We start from the raw sequence: 25,093 nt of genomic DNA, 5'->3' as shown, positions 1-25,093 counted from the left end.
GGTGAGAGGAGAGTCAGCATCAATGGATGTCTCCACGACAGTGAGTGGCAGGAGATCATTGAGACTGGCAACACGTGGTTTGGTTTGACATGTTTACCTTGTGGATCAATAGGCGTCTGTGTTGTTTCTGGTGCTGGCCACACCCTTAACCTCCAGTTGTCGCTATTGTGGTCATCTAACTTTCACTATTTATAGTTCTTTCTCCCACAATGCTGTGCGATTTATAGCTTCAGTTGAACCTGTGGAAAGCTTGTGTTTGGATGTTGGCTGAGTTCCTGGTGCTGCAATAAAAATTAGGGATTAGAATATTTGCGATCTATCATCAGATATCATCACTGAGTTATTACCACGCTTTCCCAGTGTCATATATCTTCACTGAGTTATTACCCAACTTTCCCAGTGTCAGATTTTATCACTGAGTTATTACCCAGCTTTCCCAGTGTCAGATTTTACCACTGAGTTATTACCCAGCTTTCCCAGTGTCAGATTTTATCACTGAGTTATTACCCAGCTTTCCCAGTGTCATATTTTATCACTGAGTTATTATACAGCTTTCCCAGTGTCAGATTTTATCACTGAGTTATTCCCCAGCTTTCCCGTTGTCAGATATCATCCTAGTGTAGATCGTGAATATTCTAATCACAAATTTTGATTGTGAATTTCCCATGGAAAAGGCTACACTAATAAGCTTGTCATAAGACTCATAGTCTAATATTCTTGTCAGAAGACAATGAAACCAATAGATGGCGCTATTGAGTTATGAACAGCGCCATCTATTGGTCTCATAGTCTTCTGACAAAACTATTAGTCTACTCTTGTCATAAGACTGAAACCAATAGATGGAGCTGTTCATAACTAGTGATGAGCGGCAGGGGCAATATTCGAATTCGCGATATTTCGCGAATATTTGGGCGAATATTCGCCATATATTCGAGAATTCGCGAATTCATGATCTCCAGGCATTATTTTCTTGATTGCGAAAATTCGCATAAAATTCGCATAAAATATTCACATAAAAATTAGCATGAACTGGTATTTAAAAAAAATATTGAATATTTGCGATTACGAATATATATAGCGATATTCTAAATATTTGCGAATTCTCGAAGTACCGATATTCGCGATTAAAATTCGCAATTCGAATATTCGTGATCAACACTATTCATAACTCAATCGCGCCATCTATTGGTTTTCATAGTCTTATGACAGCTTAAAAACAAGGCAGATTCTGCTCATTTGCATGTCTTTCCCATATGCCCATTTTTATGCAAATTAGTTTTTACATGACAAAACTGTATAGAAAGGTTATTGAATATTATGTTAGGACAATCAGAAAACTTTTTGTCGCCCTACTGATTTTGATCTAGGTGTGCAGGTCCACCCAAGCCATCTAACAGATGCAAAATAACTTTGAGGTTTACTGGTTCTCAGTCAGATGAGAGCTGGTTTGGAATATCTCATAGTGCACAAGGCTGCCATTGTAAGGTATGCTGGCTGTTATCTGTCTCATGGATAGATGAATGGCTTGCACATACCTGGCTTTTGGCATATAGACTTTGTGTGGTTGTCTATTGTATGTCGTACATAATAGGAGTCTAAGACGCATCCAGCTATTGCTTTAATGTTTTATATTTTAAGTAATCCTACTAAATTGGAATCCCCACCAAAACATCATCTGTCTCTCAATGGGTACAACTAATAAATACAGATTTGTACTCATATACATGGCCTTGAAAAAGTATTTATATTCATTGAACTTTTCCCTTTTTTTCACATTACACCCACAAACTTAAATGCATTTTATTGGGATTTTATGTGAGCTCAGTGGACAGCAATTTTCAAGTCTTGCCACAGATTCTCAATGGGATTTAGGTCTGGACTTTGATCTAAACCATTCCATTGTAGCTCTTGCTATATTTTTAGGGTTATTGTCCTGCTGGAAGGTAAACCTCTGCCCCAGTCTCAAGTCTTTTGCAGCCTCTATCATATTTTTTATTCTGGATCGCCCTGTATTTAGCTTTATCCATCTTCCCATCAACTCTGACCAGCTTGCCTGTCCCTGCTGAAGAAAAGCATCCCCACTGTGTCACGATGGGGATGGTGTGATCAGGGTGATGTGCAGTATTAGTTTTTGCATTTAGGCCAAAATGTTCAACTTTGGCCTCATCTGACCAGAGCACCTTCTTCCATGTTTGTTGTGTCCCCTACATGGCTTGTGGCGAACTGTAAATGGGACCTCTGATGGAACTTTCTTCTTGCCACTCTTCCATAAAGGCCAGATTTGTGGAACACACGACTAGTGTTGATCGCGAATATTCTAATCGTGATTTTTTTTTATCGCGAATATTGGCACTTTGAGAATTCACAAATATTTAGAATATAGTGCTATATATTAGATTTGAGCGGACACGTGGATGTTCGGGTTTGAAGGGTTCGGCTGAACTTCGCAAAAAGTTAGAGTTTGGGACCCGAACTTGACCCTGAACTTGACCCCGAACCTTATTGAAGTTAATGGGGACCCGAACTTTGGAGCACTAAAATGGCTCTAAAAAAGTCATGGAAAAGGCTAGAGGGCTGCAAAAGGCAGCAAAATGTGGGTATGAGCATGGCAAGTGCTTTGCAAACAAATGTGGATAGGGAAATGACTTAAAATAACATAAAATACATAAAAATAAAAAAATATAATCTTGATCTAGCTGGAAGAGGTCCATGTGGAGTAGGAGGTTGAGGAGGCGGTGGATGTGGCGGTGTAGGTTAAAGTGGCGGTGGAGGAGGAGGTAGCCAACATTAGTTTTTGTTTATTATTTTTTTAATTTTTTTTGTTTGTTTAAATTTGGGTAGATCCCAAAACATTGGGAAATATAAAAAATAAATCAAAGAGAAAGTGCACTGAAGTACAACAATGGCTGGGTGAGGCCGGTATACAGGTCTATTCTGCACAAGGTACGGACAAGTCCTGTGGGATCCCTGCCTGGTTCATGTTAATAAACATGAGCTTGACCACATTGGCTGTGGACAGACGGCTGCGCTTGTCTGTGCTAACCCCCTCCTGCCGTGCTAAACAAACGTTCAGACAATACACTGGCTGCAGGGCAGGCCAGCACCTCCAAGTTGTAAAGGGAAAGCTCAGGCCATGTGCCCAATTTGGAGACCCAGAAGTGTAGGCGTGTGCACACATACTGCTCTACCATGTCGCACGTCCCGTGACGTCCACGATCCAATTGGATATCTTCCTTATCAACTTTTGATGTTCTTTTCTGCGCCTACTATGGTGATCACGGGTAACGGGGAATCAGGGTTCCATGCTGGAGAGGGAGCCTGAGAAATAAATACCACATCCAAGGGAGGTCAATGGCTGAAATCTGATCAGGCGGAAATGTGGGAGAAGTTATTAAATTTAATTCAGCACATGAGCTAGGCAAGAGATGTGCGTCAAACCGGCTAGGCCCAGAGCTGCTACGAGATTTCGCCCATTATCGCACACCACCAGGCTGGGCTTGAGGCTCACTGGCACCAACCACTCATCGGTCTGTTGGTCCATGCCCATCCACAGCTCCTGCCCGGTGTGGGGTTTGTCCCCCAAACAGATAAGTTTCAAAACTGCCTGCTGTCGTTTACCTGTGGCTGTGCTGAAGTTGTTGGTGAAGGTGTTACGCTGACCGGATGAGGAGGCGGTAGAGGTTGAGGAAGCGGAGTAGGAGGAGGAAGCAACAGGAGGCAAAGAGAAACGCCCTGCAATCCTCGGTGGTGGAAGGACATGCGGCAAACTGTTATCTGCCTCAGACCCAGCCGCTACTGCATTTACCCAGTGTGCTGTTAGGGAGATATAACGTCCCTGACCATGCTTACTGGTCCACGTATCCATAGTTATGTGGACCTTTCCACAGATGGTGTTGCACAGTGCACACCTGATTTTGTCCTCCACTTGGTTGTGCAGGGAAGGAATGGCTCGCCTGGAAAAGTAGTGGCGGCTAGGCACAACGTACTGTGGAACAGCCACCGCTATCAGATTCTTAAAACTGTCCGTGTCCACTAGACGGAATGACAGCATTTCATAGGCCAGGAATTTTGAAATGCTGGCATTCAGGACCAGGGATCGTGGGTGGGTAGGGGGCTTTTTCCTCTTTCGCTCCAGTGTTTGGGAGATAGACAGCTGAACGCTTCAATGGGACAGTAAAGATGCTTGGTGACCGAGGTGGTGGCGTTGCTGCCACTTCCTCTGTTTGCGGTTTGGCAGGTGCCACTGTCACTCCAGAGAGGGATGAAGAGGCCGAGACTGCAACAGAAGAGGGAGCAGAAGGAGCCAGAGACCTTTCTTGGTTTTTGAGGTCTCTACTGTGACGAGGGTACCCCAAGTAGAGTCCCCTTTTTAAATACACACACACTCACAGGCCTAGAGGCCCCCTTTATTCTGCTTTAAAAGAGAAATATTCCCTTGCTTGGAGCTGTGTACTAGTAATTTAAAATGACACTTCCCCGTCATAAAGATAAGGATGGGAGCTTCAAAAGCACCCCTGCCGAGGCTCATCGTAAAATACTGGACCTGGGATAACTTTAGCCAGACATTCTGACTACAGTCCCAGCAGGGGACCAGAGAGAGATGGGAAAGTGACCTATTGAACCTTTGAGGGACTCAAACATAGTAATTTTTCATATCTCTGGTCGTAGGCATATTCTGTACTGGCTAAGGCCGGATTCAACCTCCGTGGATCAGTGCGTTCACAGAGATATCAAACAGTATGTTCTTGTGCCCTTGGAAGACTGAAAAGCCAGCTTTAAGCTGTCCTGGACAAGCCCCAGCAGAGTCAAATTTGGTCTTGTTAGACTCGTAAAATCATAAGGGTCATTAATACATGAATGTTATAGCAGTATTTAGTGGTTCCACAGAACTGAGGGCTCAGCCAGAATATGGACATTCTGGGCTGACCTTAGCTGGGTCATAAACCTTGCTGACACCTCCTCGAACCTGCCCACACGTTCGTACCATTGGTGGGCAGAACTGCTGGCACCTCCTGTTTTAGAACTGTTATAAGGTGCTGTCAGGGCATTGTATGTCAACCCTGCCTTGCCTTAACACCTGGATTTGTATTGCATTTAGTGTTGAGCGGACACCTAGATGTTCAGGTTCGACGGGTTCGGCCGAACTTGAGAAAAAAGTTTGAGTTTGGGACCCGAACTTGACCCCGAACCCCATTGAAGTCAATAGGGACCCAAACTTTTGAGCACTAAAATGGCTGTAAAAATGTCATGGAAAGGGCTACAGGGCTGCAAACGGCATCAAAATGTGGTTAAGAGCATGGCAAGTGCTCTGCAAACAAATGTGGATAGGGATAGGACTTTAAATAACATAAAATAGGTAAAAAAATTATAATAATAATCTTGATCTAGGAGGACGAGGTCCACATGGAGGAGGAAGAGGTAGCCTACACTGCTTTTTGGTTTTAAATTTAAATTTAAAAATTAGGGTACACCCCAAAACATTGGGAAATATAACCTGTGATAACCCCCTCCAGTCATGCTAAACACACGTTCAGACAATACACTGGCTGCAGGGCGGGCCAGCACCTCCAAGGGGTAAAGGACAAGCTCAGGCCATGTGCCCAATTTGGAGACCCAGAAGTTGCAGGGGCTGACCCCTGTCAGTCAGTTCGTGTAGGCGTGTGCACACTTACTGCCCAACTTTCGATGTTCTTTTATGCGCCTACCATGGTGATCACAGGTGGCGGGGAATCAGGCCAGAGAGGGACCGTGAGAAAGAGAGACCACATCCAAGAGAGGATTAATTTTTTCAAATTTAAAATTATAGAGTTGAAATATGGGAGAAATGGGGAAAGCATAAAAGTGTGACAACTTTTAAAAGTTTAAGCATTGAATGAAATGATGTGGCGCGCATTAATTACTGAATAATTTATTAAATTTTATTCCCTGTCACCTATGCATAGCAGGTGTTTAATCACGTCTAAAATTGTATAATGTCAACCCAAGAATGTAACAGAAAAATTATTGAAATTTATTAAACTGTCAACTAGGTAGACGAGGATATTACACCCAAAAATTGGTGAATTTCACCAAAAAATTTAACTGACAATTTTTTTTTTTTTTTACCTGTCTACTAGGTATAGCAGTGGTACATAACACCCCAAAATTGGTGAATTTCACCGGAAATGTAAATGACAATTGTTATTTTTTTCATTCTACTAGGTATAGGAGTGGTACATCACACACCATAATTTGTTAATTTCACCAGAAAATGTAACTAACAATTTTTTTTTTTTTAAACTGTCTACTAGATATAGCAGTGGTACTATACACCCAAAAATTTGTTAATTTCAGCTGAAAATTAACTGACAATTTTTTTTTTTTTTTTTTTTACCGGTTAACTAGGTATAGCAGTGCTACTATACACCCAAAAATGGTTAATTTCACCCGGAAATGTAAATGACAATTTTTTATATTTTTTTAACCTGTCTATCTAGGTATAGCAGTGGTACTATACACCCAAAAATTGGTTAATTTCACCCGAAAATTGTTAATGAAATGTTTTGTTTTGTTTTTTTTTTACCGGTCTACTAGGTATAGCAGTGGTACTATACACACCAAAGTTGGTGACATTTCACCCGAAAATGTAAATGACTATTTTTTTTTTGTTTAACCTGTCTACTAGGTATAGCATTGGTACTATACACCCAAAAATTGGTTAATTTCACCCGAAAATGTTAATGAAATGTTTTTTGTTTTTTTTTAACGGTCTACTAGGTATAGCAGTGGTACTATACACACCAATGTTGGTGAATTTCACCCCGAAAATGTAAATGACTATTTTTTTTTTTGTTTAACCTGTACTAGGTATAGCAGTGGTACTATACACCCCAAAATTTGTTTAATTTCAGCAGAAAATGTAACTGACAATTTTTTTTTTTTTAACTGGCCTACTAGGTATAGCAGTGATACTATACACCCCAAAAATTGGTTTAATTTCACCCGGAAATGTAAATGACAATTATTTTTTTTTAACTGGCCTACTAGGTATAGCAGTGATACTATACACCCAAAAATTGGTTAATTTCACCCAAAAAATGTTAATGAAAATTTATTTTTATATTTTTAACCGGCCTACTAGGTGCTATACCTAGTAGGCCGGTTAAAAAATAAAAATAAATTTTCATTAACATTTTCGGGTGAAATTAACCAATTTTTGGGTTGTATAGTACCACTGCTATACCTAGTAGGCCAGTAAAAAAAAAAAAAATGCCCAGAGGCAACGAAAACTGTCCTCTGTGGGAGGTGTATGTCTGAGGTCCTCTGTATCCCCCCAGCCAACGCACCAGTGATGGCCCGTGAGCTAGTCTGTGTGCCACCCTGCTGTGAACATGGTTCCTCGTCCTCCATCTCTCCTCCTCATCTCCACCTCGTCATCCTCCAGAACTGTGCCCTGGCTGGACAATTGAGTACGTTGGGTTTGTGGGTACAGGAACCCACCCTCGGAGCCACTTGGAATGACTGGCCGGAAACTCTACAAATGATCCCTCCTCCTCCTCCTCCTCCTCCTGTGCCACATCCTCTTCCATCATCGCCAGGAGCGTTTTTTTAAGGGGACATAGAAGTGGGATAGTAACGCTGAGAACGGCGTTATCGGCACTGGCCATGTTGGTGGAGTACTCGAAACAGCGCAACAAGGGACACAGGTCTCGCATGGAGGCCCAGTCATTGGTGGTGAAGTGGTGCTGTTCCGCCAAAGCGACTCACCCGTGCGTGCGGCAGCTGAAACTCCACCTATTGCCTGCCTGCTGCTCGCACAGTTTGGCCAGCATGTGCAAGGTGGAGTTCCACCTTGTGGGCACATCGCATATGAGGCGGTGAGCGGGAAGGCCGAAGTTATGCTGCAGCGCTGACAGGCGAACGCCCAAAGTACGCACAGACGGCCCACACTTTATGCATCTGCTCTGCCATATCGGGGGGTAATTTTTAAGGAATCTCTGCACCACCAAATTCAGCACATGTGCCAGGCAAGGGATGTGTGTCAAACTGGCTAGTCCAGAGCTGCTACGAGATTTCGCCCATAATCGCACACCCACTAGGCGGGCTTGAAGGCTGACTGGCACAAACCACTCATCGGTCCTGTCTGTTCAAGGCCCATCCACAGATCCTGTGCGGTGTGGGGTTTGTCCCCAAACAGATACATTTTAAAAATGCTTGCTGTCGTTTACCTCCTGGCTGTGCTGAAGTTGGTGGTTGAAGGTGTTACGCTGACCGGATGAGGAGCTGGTAGAGGATGAGGAAGCAGAGTAGGAGGAGGAAGCAAAAGGGAGGCAAACTGAAGCGCCCTGCAATCCTCGGTGGTGGAAGGACATGCGCCGAACTGCTATCTGCCTCAGGCTAGCCGCCACTGCATTTACCAGTGTGCTGTTATGGAGATATAATGTTCCTGACCGTGCTTACTGGTCCACGTATCCGTAGTCCAGATGCACCTTGTCACAGATGTCGTGTGTGCAGTGCACACCCTGATTTTGTCCCCTACTTGGTTGTGGCAGGGAAGGGATGGCTCGCCTGGAATAGAAGTGGCGGCTGGCAAGACATACTGTGGGACAGCCACCGCTATAAGGCCTTTAAAAAATATCAGTCTCCACCAGACGGAATGACAGCATTTCAAAGGCCAGGAATTTAGAAAATGCTGGCTTTCAGGCTAGGGATCGCGGGTGGGTTGATGGAGAGGTGAACGCTTCCGTGGGACATTGTGAGAATGCTTGGTGACCCAGGTGTTGGTGTTGCTGACAGATCTCTGTTTGCGGGGTGGCAGGTGGCCACTGTCACTCCAGAGGTGGAATGAAGAGGCCGAGACTGCAGCAGAAGAGGAAGCATGAGGAGCCAGAGACCTTTCTTGGTTTTTGAGGTGTTCTACTCCACTGCAGCTGGTCATGCAGGTTGTGCTCAGGTTGAGAAGGTTTATGCCCTCGCTTCAGGCTCTGATTGCACAGCATGAAAACCACTTTTGTCTTGTCGTCAGCACATTGTCTGAAGAACTGCCACGCCAGGGAACTCCTGGGAGCTGGCTTTGGTGTGTCTATCCCTTGCTGCGGTGGGCAGTAGCAGGGCGTTACTGTCTAGAGGACGGTCGCTCCGCTTTTGCACCCTGCTCCCTATTCTGCTGTGCTGGTGGCTCTGTGCGACCACCGCCTCTTCCTCCGAACTACATAGGTCACTCGCATGACCTTTCATTCCATGTGGGGTCGAGGACCTCGTCGTCCTCCACATCATCTTCCACCCAGTCTTCACCCCTGCATTCTTGTCGGTCTGCAGACTTTCGAAAGCCCCAGCAGTTGGCACCTGTGTTTTGTCATCATCTGAGACGTGCTGCGATGGTCCTCCCATGTACCATGTACTCATCTTGAAAGTTAAGTGGTTGGGCATCGGTGCACTCAATCTCTTTCACTTCTGGGGCAGGGCTAGGTGGATGGCCCTGGGAAACCCTGCTAAACAGAGTCATCAAAAAGCAGAAGAGACTGCTGCATGACTTGGGGCTCAGACTGCTTGGCTGATTTGCAAGGGAGTGAGGTGAAAGACTGATTGACATCGGCTGCAGGTGCCAACTGTGGTCTTTCAGCAGTAGACTGGGTGGGAGACAATGTGAAGGAACTGGATCCACTGTCAGCAACCCAATCTACTATCGCCTGTACTTGTTCAGGCCTCACAATTCGTAGAGCCGCATTAGGCCTGACCAAATACCACTGCAGGTTCTGTCGCTACTCGCACCTGAAGAAGGGATTTCACTTGTGCGTGTAGCTGGCACAGATCGACCACGTCCTTTCCCTGCAACAGGAGCCTCCACCAGCAGCACCATGGGCCACGTCCCTTATTTGACGCTCTCCTCATATTTTTCGAATTTGGGTGTATAATTAATAGTAGAATAGAACGACAGTATTTAAAGGGTGTATCTCACACGGCCTGAACCTGACTAGGCCTCAATTAAAGATTTCTTTGCTCAAAATGGCAGTATTTCAAATCCCTGAATCAAACCCCTGTATGTAAAGGGTGTATATCACACGGCCTAACCCACTGTAGGCCTCAATTAAAGATTTCTTTGCCCAAAATGGGCTGTATTTCAAATGCCTGATCAAACCCCTGTATGTAAAGGGTGTATCTCACACGGCCTGAACCAGTGTAGGCCTGAATTAAAGATTTCTTTGCCCAAAATGGCTGTATTTCAAATGCCTAAATCAAACCCCTGTATGTAAAGGGTGTATCTCACACAGCCTGAACCACTGTAAGCCTGATTAAAGATTTCTTTCCCCAAAATGGCTGTATTTCAAATGCCTGAATCAAACCCTGTATGTAAAGGGTGTATCTCACACGGCCTGAACCACTGTAAGCCCCTGAATTAAATATTGGTGCACCAAATGGCGGTATTTCAAATCTCTGAATCTAACCCAAATGTATTAAGGGTGTATCTCACAATGACATATGCAGCAAAGGCTGCAAAATAACTTTTTTTGCCCAAACGGGTGTTTGTTTAATAACTCATATGGCAGCAGTATATAACCAAGGAATTTCAAACGTGTTTATGCTGCAAGGCCTTAAATATTGGTGTTATTTTGCCCCAAAAAAGGGTGTTTTATTAATGAAAGAATATAAGCCCTGTATATACAGGGTGTATCTCACACGGCCTGACTCACTGTAGGGCCTCAATTTAATATTGGTGCACCAAAATGGCGGTATTTCAAATCTCTGAATTTAACCCAAATGTATTAAGGGTGTATCTCACAATGACATATGCAGCAAAGGCTGCCAATAAACCTTTCTTTTGCCCAAACGGGTGTTTGTTTAATAACTCAATAAGGCAGCGGTATATAACCCAGGAATTTCAAACATGCTTGTGCTGCAAGGCCTGAATATTGTGTATTTGCCACAAAAAGGGGTGTTTTTATTAATGAAAGATTATAAGCCCTGTATAAACAGGGTGTATCTCACACGGCCTAAACCACTGTAGGCCTGAATTAAAGGTTTCTTTGCCCAAAATGCCTGTAGTTCACAAAATGCCTGAATCATACCCCTGCATGTAAAGGGTGTATCTCACATGGCCTGAAACACTGTAGTGCCTGAATTAAATATTGGTTCACCAAATGGCGGTATTTCAAATCTCTGAATCAAAACCCAAATGTATTAAGGGTGTATCTCACAATGACATCTGCATCAAAGGCTGCCACTAAAATTTATTTTGCCCAAACGAGTGTTTGCTTAACAACCTGAATTTGACAGCAGTATATAAGCCTGTAATTTCACACGTGCTGATGCTGCAAGGCCTGAAAATAGTATTTTTTGGCAAAAAAGTGGTTTTTAAAAACCCCAGAAATTGATGGGATGTACTTCTAGCTTAAATTGCACACTGAGTAATCGAGATGTTGTATATTGGCAAAAAAGTTTTTTTTTTTGGTAACAGGATATGAAAGCTGAAACACAGAAAAAAATTGTGGCTCACTCACTGTTCCACGTTTGGAAGGTGCACTACCCCACAGCAATCCCAAATGCTGGTAGAAGTGAATAAGTGAATTGCAATGAGGATTTGGGGGTTACTCAATATGTGGCAAAAAAATGGAGCTGATGTATAAAGGTTGTCAAAAGATACTTTATTCAAATGTACTCACTAGACATGGTTAAAAACATAATTAATAATAAAACCATAATCAATAATAAAAAACATAGTCATGAAAAGCGTCTAATAACATATGGTAAGAAAACGTGCAAATTGGCAAAATGGCAGTAAATTCAATTGGTTGGTGGATTAGATGATTGTTCACCACAGTCTTAACAAACTCCTATGTGAGGAGACAAGTCAATTAGGTGCATACAATGTGTTTGCCACACAATAGGACTTAGTTTTGGAATCTCTCTTAGGATTATACCACATGTGCTGGATGAGAAAAGGCCAATTATACCACATGAAGAATATGAAAGCTATATATATATTAAACTTGAATTTAACACTTGCAGATCAGGAAATAATGTTTTAAAACCCCTTAAAACCCCAGAAAATGATGGCTGTATTTCTAGCTTAAATTGCACACTGACTAATCAGATGTTGTATATTGCCAAAAAAGTGTTTTTCTTGGTAAACAGAATATGAAGCTGTATATATTAAACTTGAATTTAACACTTGCAGATCAGGAAAATACAGTTTTGGCAAAAAAGTGTGTTTTTAAAACCCAAGAAAATGATGGGCGTATTTCTAGCTTAAATTGCACACTGACTAATACAGATGTTGTATATTGCCAAAAAGTGTTTTTTTTTGGTAGCAGAATATGAAAGCTGTATATATTAAACTTGAATTTAACACTTGCAGATTAGGAAAAATAGTGTTTTTTGGCAAAAAAAAGTGTGTTTTTATACCCCAGAAAATGATGGCTGTATTTCTAGCTTAAATTGCACACTGACTAATCCAGATGTTGTATTTTGCCCAAAAAAGTGGGGGGGGGGGGGGGTGGGGGGGGGGGGGTTTGTAACAGAATATGAAAAGCTGTATATATTAAACTTGAATTTAACACTTGCAGATCAGGAAAGTACTGTTTTTTGGCAAAAAAAGTGTGTTTTTAAAACCACAGAAAATGATGGGTGTATTTCTAGCTTAAATTGCACTTTGACTAATCCAGATGTTGTATATTGCCAAAAAATGTGTATTTTTGGTAACAGAATATGAAAGCTGTATATATTAAACTTGAATTTAAACACTTGCAGATCAGGAAAATACTGTTTTTTGGGGAAAAAAAAGTGTGTTTTTAAAACCCCAGAAAACGATGGCTGTATTTCTAGCTTAAATTGCACACTGACTAATCCAGATGTTGTATATTGCAAAAAAATTTAGATTTTCAATGTCCCAAAGCTCAGATGCAGTGCTGGTGCACTGAGCTTGCATAAAATGGCCGCCGCCGCCGCCCACCTAACTAACTGACGGATAAAAGTTATATTTTTTTTTGGTCAATGGGCTCAGGGCAGGTTAAAAAGATTGTGCCCTGCACCACCCAACTATTTCTATGTAGATCGCGGGAGTTAGATTCTGTCCTATTCTCTCCCTGAAATCAACAGTCCAGCATCCTCTCCCTACACTTGTAACAGCAGAGTGACGTGCAGTGCTACGTGAATCAAGCTTATATAGAGCCTGGGTCACATGCTGCTCTGGCCAATCACAGCCATGCCATTAGTAGGCATGGCTGTGATGGCTTCTAAGGTCAGACAGTTAAACACTTGTTGATTGGCTGCTCTGCAGCCTTTCAAAAAGCGCAGAGAAATCGCCGAACACCGAACCCGAACTTTTACTGAAATGTTCGGGTTCGGGTCCAGGGTCCAAAAATCCTAAAGTTCGGTACGAACCCGAACTTTACAGTTCGGGTTCACTCATCCCTAATTGCATTCTGAATGTCAGTGCTCAGGGTCCACTGATATTATACCAATCGGATTGCACTACGGCTTCAAGGACTGAAACAGAGGAACTTAATTATACTTTTCATCCATTATCCCTTTTATTTTAACTGTCGTGAATTACTATTACCTTGAATTATTATTATCTAGTCACCTTTTATTAAAAGATTGAAAAATCTTAATTGCTAAGTCTTCCGTGTTCTACGTAAAGGAATTAACAAATCCTGTCTCTGAAGAGAGCACGTTACGATTTTGTGTGAGAAAAGGTCATTTTGATTGTTGCTTGGCTGAACGATTGCGATCAGTCAGCAAGCGACAGCTGGTTCATTACCTTCTCTGTGTGAGGATGAGTGACTGGTAGTCGGTTTGTGTGGCGTTAAAACACGTGGTGGCAGTATACTGAATTGTATCTATAAAGGGTTAAACGTAAGTTAACCACCCTTTGTCACGTACAAAATCCTCTGCGTACAGGTACATTCGAGACATACTCCACTGGAGCTCGTGCTTTGCACTTAGATGCCTGGTCATGCAGGTTGTGCTCAGGTTTAGAACGTTTATGCCTTACTTCATGCTCTGATTGCACAGCATGCCAATCACTCGTGTCTTGTCATCAGCACATTGTCTGAAGTACTGACACGCCAGGAGCCCCTTGGAGCTGGCTTTAGTGTGTTCGGTCCCTTGGTGCGGTGGGCAGTAGCAGGCATACTGTCTGGGGGACGGCCGCTCCGCTTTTGCACACTGCTCCCTCTTTTGCTGTGCCGGTGGCTCTGTGCGACCACCGCCTCTTCCTCCGAACTACACAGGTCACTTGCATGACCTTGATTCCATGTGGGGTCGAGGACCTCATCGTCCTCCACATCATCTTCCACCCAGTCTTCACCCCTGCCCTCCTTGTCGGTCTGCACACTGCAGAAAGCAACAGCAGTTGGCACCTGTGTTTTGTCATCATCCGAGACGTGCTGCGGTGGACCTCCCATGTACTCATCCTGAAACATAAGTGATTGGGCATCGGTGCACTAAATCTCACTTTTGGGGCAGGGCTATGTGGATGGCCCTGGGAACCCATGCTAGCAGAGTCATCAAAAAGCAGAAGAGACTGCTGCATGACTTGGGGCTCAGACTGCTTGGCTAATTTGCAAGAGGGTGAGGTGAAAGACTGATGGCCATGGGCTGCAGGTGCTAACTCTGATTTTTTAGCAGGGGACTGGGTGGGAGACAATGTGAAGGAACTGGAGGCACTGTCAGCCACCCAATCTTGTACTTTTTCTGGCCTCACCATTCATAGATCGGCATTCAAGCCTACTAAATAACGCTGAAGGCTCTGTCACCTACGCGCACCCGAGGAAGGTGTTTTATTTGGGCGTGTAGCTTGCACAGATCGACCACGTCCTCTCACTGCAACAGGAGCTCCACAACACCAACAACACCAACGACCAGGGCCACGTCCCTTATTTGACGCTCTCATCATTTTTTGCGGTCACCCACCGAAGTAACAGACGTTTTTACTAAATTTAGTTCCCTGTCAGCAATGCAGAGCAGGGGTTTTTCAACAGTAAAAATGGGTTAATGTCACCCACCAATGGAACAGACGATTTTTAGAAATTTCAGTCCTTGTCACCTATGCAGAGCAGGGGTAGAGATGTCGCGACCATAAAATTTTCCATTCGCGAACGGCGAACGCGGATTTCTGCAAATGTTCGCGAACGGGCGAACTGGGCGAACCGCCATAGACTTCAATAGGCAGGCGAATTTTTAAACCCACAGGGACTCTTTCTTGCCACAGTAGTGATGGAAAAATTGTTTCAAGGGGACTAACACCTGGACTGTGGCATGCCGGAGGGGGATCCATGGCAAAACTCCCATGGAAAATTACATAGTTGACGCAGAGTTGGATTTTAATCCATAAAGGGCATAAATTACCTAACAATCCAATTTTTTGTTGAACAACGTGGTTTAAAACATCCAGTGTGTGTATACGATCAGGTATGATGTTGTATCGATCAGGTAGTGTAAGGGTTACGCCCGCTTCTCAGACATTGACAGACCAAACTCCCCTTTTAATGCACGCAAATAACCGCAACAGTCCATTTGCCCAACCGCAAACTCCCCATTTGTACAAGGTTGGATACCAAGCTAGCCATGTCCCGTAGATGTCATTGAAGGTTTCTTCCTCCACCCAGCCACGTAAAACACCAAGGGTCCGGGAAAGGTGAATTGAATTGATTTTTCAAAGGGGAGATGGTTAAAAAAACGCTGGCTCCCTCCCCTTTGTTTGAATCCACGGTCACTGCGTCTGTGCCGTGCAATTTACTGTCCCACCCGATATGAGTGGTATTTTCTGTAGTTCTCTCTTCTCATCAGTTTAATACCCGTTACGTCCCCAATCTGGGGTCCATTTATTAAATTGATTTTTCGAACGGGGAGATGGTTAAAAAAACGCTGGCTCCCTCCCCTTTGTTTGAATCCACGCCACGGTCACTGCGTCTACGCTGTGCAATTTACTGTCACACCCGATATGAGTGTTATTTTCTGTAGTTCTCTCTTCTCATCAGTTTAATCCCTGTTACGTCCCTAATCTGGGGTCCATTTATTAAATTGATTTTTCGAACGGGGAGATGGTTAAAAAAACGCTCGCTCCCTCCCCTTTGTTTGAATAAAACGCCACGGTCACTGCGTCTGCCCATGCAATTTACTGTCCCACCCGATATGAGTGCTATTTTCTGTAGTTCTCTCTTCTCATCAGTTTAATCCCTGTTACGTCCCCAATCTGGGGTCCATTTATTAAATAGATTTTTCGAACGGGGAGATGGTTAAAAAAAACGCTGGTTCCCTCCCCTTTGTTTGAATCCACGCCACGGTCACTGCGTCTGCGCCGTGCAATTTACTGTCACACCCGATATGAGTGCTATTTTCTGTAGTTCTCTCTTCTCATCAGTTTAATCCCTGTTACGTCCCATATCAGGGTGGGATTGCCTTTTGTGAAAAAAATTTTAGGCGACTGCCTTCACAGTGACAGACCAAACTCTGATACACCAAACTGAATTGATTTTAGGAACCGGGAGATGGAAAAAGCAGCTTGGTCGGTCCTCTTACTCCAAAGTTGGGGCACTGCGCGTGCACGGAGCAATGTGCTGTGACACCCTATATGAGTGGTGTCTTAACTAGTACTATTCCTATCAGTTTAATCCCTGTTACGTCCCCCTATCTGGGGACGTGTGTCGAATTAACGAACCATTACGACATCCTGGAATAATTTAGTTCTGAGCTTTGTACTTGCGTTGTATTGGAATTGATGGGGATTTTTTAAATTGTCTGCATTATTTCTAATAAACTATAAGAGACTTTATTATGATTTTTTTATTTTAAGTATTAAAAACCCACCCATACAACTTAAGAAAAAAAAAAGTACGTTTTTTTTCTATGAAAAATTATCCAGCCGATCGCTTTTGGTCTGATCATAATGAAGCAACAGCCTTATCATCTGGGGTGTGGCAACATTGCCAACACACTCATAGAGGTGATGATCGCTTCATTGTGATACGCAAGCCCCTTCACCACAACAAGGTAACGATCACGAAGGGGAATTGACACTTGTATGTGCCTTTTTTTTTGTTTTGTTTTTGCAGCCACAGTGCAGCACCAGAGGCCAGAAAAATTAGGCATGTACACATGCCTGAAAAATAATGTTATTGTTGCAGCCGCTGTTGTAGCAGCGGCCGGAAAAATTGATGTTTTCAAGGCAGAAAGGTGGCTAAAACATTGCGGCTTGAGCGCTAGTTGGTGGCGGAGAATTCACGAAAGTCATCCGGTATGCAGACATTAAATAGAGCAGCGTGGGGACCATTTTGAGGCCAAGGCATGTCATCAGGCCTTTTGTTAGTCAAACGTATCCCCCACTGTCAGTCCCTTCGGGATCCATGCCTCATTCATCTTAATCAGGCATCCTCAAACTGCGGCCCTCCAGCTGTTGTAAAACTACAACTCCCACAATGCCCTGCTGTAGGCTGATACCTGTAGGCTGTTCGGGCATGCTGGGAGTTGTAGTTTTGCAACAGCTGGAGGGCCGCAGTTTGAGGATGCCTGATCTTAATGAAGGTGAGGTAATCAAAACTTTTTTGACCGAGGCGACTTCTTTTGTCAGTTACAATGCCTCCTGCTGCACTGAAGGTCCTTTCTGAAAGGACACTTGAAGCGGGGCAGGCCAGAAGTTCTATCGCAAACTGGGATAGCTCAGGCCACAGGTCAAGCCTGCACACCCAGTAGTCAAGGGGTTCATCGCTCCTCAGAGTGTCGATATCTGCAGGTAAGGCGAGGTAGTCTGCTACCTGTCGGTCGAGTTGTTCTCTAAGGCTGGATCCCGAAGGGCTGTGGCGATGTGTAGGACTGAAAAAGCTCTGCATGTCCTCTATCAACAACACATCTGTAAAGCGTCCTGTCCTTGCCGCCGTGGTCATGGTAGGAGGAGGATTACTTTCACCTCTTCCCCTGTTAGATTCCCGTTGTGCTGTGACATCCCCCTTATAAGCTATGTAAAGCATATTTTTTAGTTTGGTTTTGAACTGCTGCATCCTTTCTGACTTTCGGTAAGTTGGTAACATTTCCACCACTTTCTGCTTATACCGGGGGTCTAGTAGCGTGGCCACCCAGTACAGGTCGTTCTCCTTCATCCTTTTTATACAAGGGTCCCTCAACAGACATGACAGCATGAAAGACCCCATTTGCACAAGGTTGGATGCCGAGCTACTCATTTACCATTGCTCGTCCTCACTGATGTCATTGACGGTCTGTTCTTCACCCCAGCCACGTACAACACCACGGGTCCCAGATAGGTGACAACAACGAGCACCCTGGGATGCCTGCTGTGGTTGGTTTTCCTCCTCCTCAAAGCCACATTCCTCATCTGACTCCTCTTCCTCATACTCCTCTTGCAGCGTTGCCGCAGGTCCGGCAAGCGATGATGACAAGGCTGTTTCTGGTGGTGATGGTGACCACAACTCTTCCTCTTCATGCTCATCTACAGCCTGATCCAGCACTCTTTGCAGGGCACACTCCAGGAAGAAAACAAATGGGATGAGGTCGCTGATGGTGCCTTCGGTGCGACTGACTAGGTTTGTCACCTCCTCAAAAGGACGCATGAGCCTACAGGCATTGCACATGAGCGTCCAGTAATGTGGCAAAAAAATTCCCTGCTCCGCAGAGGCTGTCCTAGCACCCCGGTCATACAAATACTCGTTGACGGCTTTTTCTTGTTGGAGCAGGCGGTCGAACATTAGGAGTGTTGAATTCCAATGTGTCGGGCTGTCGCAAATCAAGCGCCTCACTGGCATGTTGTTTCGGCGCTGAATGTCTAAAAAGTGCGCCATGGCCATGTAGGAACGCCTGAAATGGCCACACACCTTCCTGGCCTGCTTGAGGACGTCCTGTAAGCCTGGGTACTTAGACACAATGCGTTGTACGATGAGATTCAACACATGTGCCATGCACGGCACATGTGACAACTTGCCCAAATTCAATGCCGCCAACAAATTACTTCCATTGTCACACACCACTTTGCCGATCTCCAGTTGGTGCAGGGTCAGCCACTGATCCACCTGTGGGTTCAGGGCGGACAGGAGTGCTGGTCCGGTGTGGCTCTCTTCTTTCAGGCAAGTCAACCCCAAGACAGCGTGACACTGTCGTATACAGGATGTGGAATAGCCCCTGGGGAGCTGGGAGGATTCAGTTGATGTGCAGCCAGACACCGCAGCAGAAGAGGACTCAGCCGAGGAGGTTTTGGAAGAGGATGGAGTAGGAGGAGTAGAGGAGGTGGCAGTAGGCCTGCCTGCAAGTCGTGGCGGTGTCACCAACTCCGCTGCAGAGCCACGCATTCCATGCTTGTCAGCTGTCAGCAGGTTGACCCGATGCGCAGTGTAGGTGATATACCTGCCTGACCGTGCTTTGCAGACCAGGTATCAGTGGTGGGATGGACCCTTGCCCCAACACTGTATGCCAGAGATGCCATGACTTCCTTTTCAATCACTGAGTAGAGGTTTGGGATTACCTTTTTTGAAAAAGAAATTCGTCCGGGTACCCTTCCACTGTGGTGTCCCAATAGCGACAAATTTTTTGAAGGCCTCAGACTCACCAGCTGGTATGGTAAAAAGCTGGCGAGCTAAGATTTCCGTCAAGCCAGCTGTCATACGCCGGGCAAGGGGGTGACTCTGTGACATTGGCTTCCTACGCTCAAATATTTCCTTTACAGACACCTGACTGTGGGCAGATGAGATGGAACTGCTGAAGGTGAGAGGCGGAGTGGCGGGTGGTTGAGAGGGGGCAAGGAGGACAGCAGTGGTTGACGTGGCTGAAGATGCTGGACCAGGAGGAGGATGGTGGCTTTGAGGTTGTGTGCTGCTTCTACTCGTCATCATGTGTTGATCCCATAGGCGTTTGTGATGTGAGATCATGTGCCTTCGCAAAGCAGTTGTACCTAGGTGGGTGTTGGATTTCCCACAACTCAGTTTCTTTTGGCACAGGTTGCAAATGGCATCTCTGTTGTCAGAGGCAGACACACAAAAAAAATGCCACACTGCTGAGCTTTGCGATGACGGCATTCTGGTGTTGGCAACAGCATGTGTTTATTGGCGTGCTGTCTGGCTGACCCCGGGTGCCGATACATGCTGTCTGACTATGCCACTAGCTTCTTGCGACGACCTCCCCCTGCTTCCAACTCGTCTCCTCCTTCTCTCTGTCTCCCCTTCTGAACTTTCCCCCTCTTCTTCTTCTCTTCGAGCAGGCACCCACGTGGCATCCACGGACACATCGTCATCATCAACCACTTCACTTGTATCTGACACTTCAGCAAAGGAAGCAGCAGCGGGTACAACATCATCATCATCATCACACTGTACGTCCATGTGTGTAATGCTGCCTGACTGAGACATATCCCTGTTATCTCCATCCTCTGGCAATAATGGTTGCGCATCACTAATTTCATCCAACTGATGTGTAAATAACTCCTCTGAGGGATCAAGTGAAGCGGCTGTGGTGGCTCTGGTGGTAGTGGTGGTGGTGGCGGCGGGCGGGAGAGTGGTAACTTGAGAGCAGGTGACCAAAGCTGAGCTGGAGAAGGATGGTGCGTCAAGGTTCTTAGCGGAAGCTGTTGAAGATTGGGTGTCCTGTGTAAGCCAGTCAACTATTTTGTCAGAATTTTTTGGGTTCAGGGTACGTGGCCTCTGAACACTGGGCATTATTCCAGGGCCAGTGGAAATCACAGCACCACGAACACGACGGCCCTTGCGGCGTGGCCTGCCTCTGCCTGTCATTTTTTATTAGATAAGTGTTACTATGCGTGCAAGGTACTGTGCCACCCTATATAAGTGGTGGGCAGTGGGCACAGTACAGTCTGTGTGGGCCTGACACACACTGGCTTGCAACTGTGACTATATCACAGACAAATATTAAATATAATTTTTTTTTATCTGCGAGGTATTTGTGAGTGAGTGACACCCTGTGACGGTATAAGTGGAGGCCTATCCACTAGCCAGTGGCCACAATACAGTCTGTGTGGGCCTGACACACACGGGCTTGCAAATGTGATTATATCACAGAAAAATATTAAATATAATTTTTATTTATCTCCGAGGTATTTGTGAGTGAGTGACACACTGTAACAGTATAAGTGGAGGCCTAGCCACTAGCCAGTGGCCACAATACAGTCTGTGTGGGCCTGACACACACGGGCTTGCAAATGTGATTATATCACAGAAAAATATTAAATAGAATTTTTATTTATCTGCGAGGTATTTGTGAGTGAGTGACACCCTGTAACGGTATAAGTGGAGGCCTAGCCACTAGCCAGTAGCCACAATACAGTCTGTGTGGGCCTGACACACACTGGCTTGCAACTGTGATTATATCACAGAAAAATATTAAATAGAATTTTTATTTATCTGCGAGTTATTTGTGAGTGAGTGACACCCTGTAACGGTATAAGAGGAGGCCTAGCCACTAGCCAGTGGCCACAATACAGCCTGTGTGGGCCTTGCAAATGTGATTAGATCACAGAAAAATATTAAATAGAATTTTTTTTTATCTGCGAGGTATTTGTGAGTGAGTGACACCCTGTAACGGTATAAGTGGAGGTCTAGCCACTAGCCAGTGGCCACAATACAGTTTGTGTGGGCCTGACACACACGGGCTTGCAACTGTGATTAGATCACAGAAAAAGATTAAATAGAATTTTTTTTTTATCTGCAAGGTATTTTCTGTCACACCCTATATGAATGGTGTGCACACAGTACTGTCTGTGACTGAGCCTGCAGCCTCTCACACACGGGCAGGCAACTGCAATATATATATATATATATATATATATAAAAAAAAAAAAAAAAAGCTGATTGATGTACCAGCCCTGAAAAGGGCTTTTTGGGGTGCTGTCAGGACGCTGTCCTTACAGCAGATGAGTCTGTGGACACAGAACACTGCCCTAGCTAACACTTTCGCTATTGAATCAGCAGCAGCAGCACTGTCCCTCCTCTCACTGAGAATGCAGATTCCGAATGAATCTAAAATGGATGCTGTCCAGGAGGTGGGAGGGTCTGGGAGGGAGGGTCTGCTGCTGATTGGCTGGAATGTGTCTGCTGACTGTGAGGTACAGGGTCAAAGTTTACTCAATGATGATGTATAGGGGGCGGACCGAACATCGCATATGTTCGCCCGCCGCGGCGAACGCGAACAAGCTATGTTCGCCAGGAACTATTCGCCTTCGAACTATTCGGGCCATCACTAAGCAGGGGTTTTTCAACACCAAAAATGGGTTAATGTCACCCACCAATGGAACAGACGAATTTTAGAAATTTAAGTCCCTGTCACCTATGCAGAGCAGGGGTTTTTCAATGGCAAAAATGGGCTAATGTCACCCACCAATGGAACAGACGATTTTTAGAAATGTCGGTCCCCGTCACCTATGCAGAGCAGGGGTTTTTCAATGGCAAAAATGGGTTAATGTCACCCACCAATGTAACAATTTTTTTTATTATTATTTCCCTGTCTGCTATGTAGAGCAGGCGTATACAGAGGCGTATCTAGTGAAAATGGCGCCTATGGCAAGCACTGAAACTGCGCCCCTGGGGGGAGAGAGGAAGTAGGATCACCAGCGGCCCTGTCTGCTTAGCACATACGCACAATCGCACCTGATGATGACTTTAAGGCCTCTTTCACACTGGGGGGTGGGGGCGTCGGTGGTAAAGTGCTGCTATTTTTAACGGCGCTTTACCGTCTTTTTTGCGGCACTGTTCAGCCGCTAGCGGGGCGCTTTTAACTCCCGCTAGCGGCCGAGAAAGGGTTAAAAAAAAACGCCTGCAAAGCACCGCTTTGATTTCAATGGGCAGGGGCACTTTAGGAGCCACTCCTACAGCGCCTCAAAGATGCTGCTTGCAAACGCACTGCTCCAGTGTTAAAGCCCTCTGGCTTTCTTCACACAGGAGTGAATGGAGCCGCTCTTTCAGGGCGCTTTGCAGGTGCTACAGCGCTACAAAATAGAGCACTCCAATGTGAAAGCCAGAGGGTTTTAACACTGGAGCGGTGCGTTGGCAGGACAATAAAAAAATAGCGACGCTTTACCGCCAATAGCGCAACGCCCCAGTGTGACAATAGCCTAAGCCTGGCATCATGACAGTCTCAAACAGAAGCAAGCAGCCCATCCAATATAGTGCTTGCACAATATGGATTAAATTAATTATAATTATGCATAGCCATAGATATAAATAAAGTGATTTGTGCAACAGCAGGTACAACTTGCACAAATCACTTTATTTAGGATATCTATGCATAATTCTAATTTATTTATTCCATATATTTAGCAGCACTATATTAGGTATTTAGCAAGGTTACATTTATTAGGTTGCCTGCAGTGCTTGGCAGATTGCAGAATGTCAGTACATCATTATACAGTGTGATCATGATGTGTGTGTGTACCGTAGCAGACTAGCAGTGCTGCCTGGCTGGGGGTCCAATCGTCCAACTTCTCACAGTTCTTCTCCTCACTTCACCTCAGTGCTGTCAGTCACCTCACGAGTGACACGCTTGGATAAATGAAGCTACGATACGCAGAGGAGGGTAGGCGGAGCTTGAGGCGGAGCTGGAGGCGGAGCCTCTGCAAGTTAGCAGATACACGGACGGACTGGGCGATCCCATTCATAGAAAATCATGGGGGCGCCTGTCTTTCTCCTACATGCCAGCCCTCAGTCCAGACTGTCCAGCCAAGGTAAAAGTACTTTCCAAGTTAATTTGCGTGCCGCCGCCAGCGCTGGGGGTAAAGGAGGTGGCTGCAGAATGGGTGGGAATTTTTTTTTCATGATATTTTTTTTTTTGTCGCCCCCCCCGCTTGGCGCCTATGGCACTAGCCATGGCTGCCATAGCTTGGATACGCCACTGGGCGTATAAAACAGCCAAAAAAGGGTTAATGTCACCCAACAATGTAACGGACACATTTTTTAAAATTATTTCCCTGTCTGCTACGATATGTAGAGCAGGGGTATAAAACAGCCAACAATGCAAATATGTCAACCCCTGAACTCACAGACGGATTAACTATATTATTGTCCCTGGCACATATGCAGGTACAGGTGTACTTCACACAAAAATTGGTTTGTCGCCCACCTAACTTACAGACGGATTAAGTATTAAATTATTAATATTTATTTTAGATGTTGCATTGCGCCCACCAAAAAATTGCTGTAGGAAGGTCAGCCACAGAATAAACGGACAGATAAATTATCTTTCTTAGTCCGGGGTGTAAAAATTATGTATTGCACATGTGCCCTGGCTGGACAATTGTGTACCTGGCCTTTGTTGGTGCAGGAACCCACCCTCCGAGCCACTTGTGAATGACTGGCCTGATAACCGTGGAAATACCACCCCACAATCCTACAGATGGATTTACTGTATTTATTTGCCTGGCTGTCAGATTTGCAGTGCAGGCCGCAAGGGTACTTTATGGCCAAAAAGTGAGTTTTTTTCAACCGACAATGTAACAGCAGTATTTAACGGTTGTATTGGACTGTCAGAAATGGAGTGCAGGCCGCAAAGGTACTTTATGGGGAAAAAAAAGATTATTTTTTCACCCACAGTGAAAAAGATGGATTTACAGATTATATTTCACTATCAGATTTGCAGTGCAGGCCACAAAGGTACTTTATGGGAAAAAAATATGATTTTTTCACCCCCAAATGAAAGATATGGATTTAACTGATTTTATTTCACTATCACAAATGCAATGCGCAAATGTAAGGGCAAGGGCGCAAATGTACTTTTTAGCAAAATAATTATAATTTGTCCCCCCAGAATCTAACAGATGGATTTACTGAATTAATTACACTCACATATGCAGCACAGGGGCACTTTACAGAAAAAATGTGAATATATCACCCCCTGGGTCCCTGAACTCACAGATGGATTACCTATATTATTTTGCCTTCCCTTGTCACATATGCAGTGCAGGTGCACTTAAAAAATGGGTATGTTGCCCACTGAACTAAAAGAACAGGATAAAATTATTGTCCCTGGCACATATGCAGTCCTGGTGCACTGAACTTGCACAAAATGGCCGCCGACTCCCACCTAACACTCGGATAAAACGTATTTGTCTGTGTCACTGGGCTCATGGTAGGGTACAAAAATGTTTCATTGCACCCACAAAAAAAAAATC

This window comes from Bufo bufo, chromosome 1, assembly GCF_905171765.1.
Source record: "Bufo bufo chromosome 1, aBufBuf1.1, whole genome shotgun sequence".
Taxonomy (NCBI): domain Eukaryota; kingdom Metazoa; phylum Chordata; class Amphibia; order Anura; family Bufonidae; genus Bufo; species Bufo bufo.
The sequence above is the reverse complement of the archived record's forward strand: the minus strand, read 5'-3'. Positions refer to the sequence as shown.